This window comes from Phocoena sinus, chromosome 15 (assembly GCF_008692025.1).
Source record: "Phocoena sinus isolate mPhoSin1 chromosome 15, mPhoSin1.pri, whole genome shotgun sequence".
Lineage (NCBI taxonomy): Eukaryota > Metazoa > Chordata > Mammalia > Artiodactyla > Phocoenidae > Phocoena > Phocoena sinus.
This window is the reverse complement of record NC_045777.1, coordinates 19,075,081-19,076,945: the sequence shown is the minus strand read 5'-3', so window position 1 is coordinate 19,076,945 and position 1,865 is coordinate 19,075,081. Positions and strand designations below refer to the sequence as shown.

Below are 1,865 nucleotides of genomic sequence, written 5' to 3'. Positions count from 1 at the left end.
TTTTGCTGTTGCACATACATAAACCCAGAAATAACACATGGAATATTTGCCTTTGCAACTTGTTTTCTTTTTGATTTTTATCTTTAATTTTTATTGGAGTAGAGTTGATTTACAATGTTGTGTTAGTTTCAGGTGTACAGCAAGGTGAATCCGTTATGCATATACATATATCCATTCTTTTTTTCTTTTTTATCTTTTTTAGATTTTTTTTCCCATTTAGGCCATTACAGAGTATTGCGTAGAGTTCCCTGTGCTACACAACAGGTCCTTATTAGTTATCTATTTAATATATAGTAGTGTGTATACGTCGATCCCAATCTCCCCTTTATCCCTCCCCCACTTTCCCCCGGGTAACCATTAGATTGTTTTCTACATCTGTAAGTCTATTTCTGTTTTGTAAATAAGTTCATTTGTACCACTTTTTTAGATTCCACATAAAGCGATATCACACGATATTTGTCCTTCTCTGTCTGACTTACTTCACTCCGTGTGACAATCTCTAGGTCCGTCTATGTGGCTGCAAACTTGCAGCTTGCTTTCTTACTCCACATTTTTCTTCAGGTCTTTGCATGTCAACACATAGAACCATTCACTTTAACTAAGGAGGTCATCATGCCATGGACACCTGCCATATGCACTATGATTTATCTATCCATGGTCCTGCTGATGGCATTTGGGTTGTTTACAAATTTTCATGCCTAAAAACAGTGCTACAGCCAACATTCTCCAAGCGGATACATCTCAAAGTGCACGTATGTTAGAGTTCCTCTGAAGTAGGGGCCTGTGCTCTTTTAAATACTTTTCAACATCATTTTGGTGGGGGTGAGGAGAAAATACATTTCTATTAATAAAAAATGTATCTTCCCACCATCTTTCCGTGCTGCCATAATGGTGTACATGAATGTCCCGGCTGATGCTCTCAAGAATGTCAACAATGCCAAAAAGAGAGGCAAACACCAGGTTCTTATTAAGCCATCCTCCAAAGTCATCGTCAGGTTTCTGTGATGGTGAATTTGAAATCATCAATGTTCACAGGGCTGGCAAAATCGTTGTGAACCTCACAGGCAGGCTAAATAAGTGTGGAGCAATCAGCCCCAGATTTGATGTGCGACTCAAAGATCTAGAAAAATGGCAGTAAAACCTGCTCCCATCCCACCAGTTGGGTTTCATTGTACTGACAACCTCAGCTGACATCATGAACCATGAAGAAGCAAGATGAAAACACACAGGAGGGAAAATCCTTGGATTCTTTTTCTAGGGATGTTATACGTACATGCAAATAAAATGCCTCAGAGGACTCTGAAAAAAATAAATAATTGAAAAATAAAATTTAAAACATATACAAAAACAAATGCATTTACGAGTTCACTTACCCTGGCTGAAGCCACTTTAAGGTTCTGAAACATCTGCCAAAATGTTTCCCAAATTTCTGAAGACTTTGTTCTTTCTTCCCTTTTTTTGTAAAATTTTTCCCATATGGACAGCTTCTTAGAAGACATACTTAAAAGGTTTTCAATGATGTGGGTTTTTTTTAAATCACTCATTTCACAAACAGGACTATTTTTGCAAGCCTGATTTCAAGGTTTCAGCTGAGTGCTCTGTGGCCTTCAGGCTGGCGGGTCTCAGGCAGGTGACACCCCTGTAGTTACACCAGGTCACCTGGAGATGTACATTACCTGAGGTAGATGGCTCCTTGGAGGTGGGGCTCACGTTTCTATTCAAGCTTTTGCACGTTGGCCCAGTGTGCATGCTGCCCAGTCTGTGACGAGCTTCATGGGAAAACCTGAATTAACCAGCACCGTACTTCTTGTTGACCCCCTTCATGTGTTAGGGCCCCTTCACCTGGCTCCAGGTGTATGTGCAAA

General features: G+C 40.1%; 1 pseudogene; it reads left to right on the top strand.

Moving 5' to 3' along the window:
* Positions 1–869: 869 nt before the first annotated feature.
* Positions 870–1,298, top strand: LOC116740092 (annotated as a pseudogene).
* Positions 1,299–1,865: the final 567 nt, after the last annotated feature.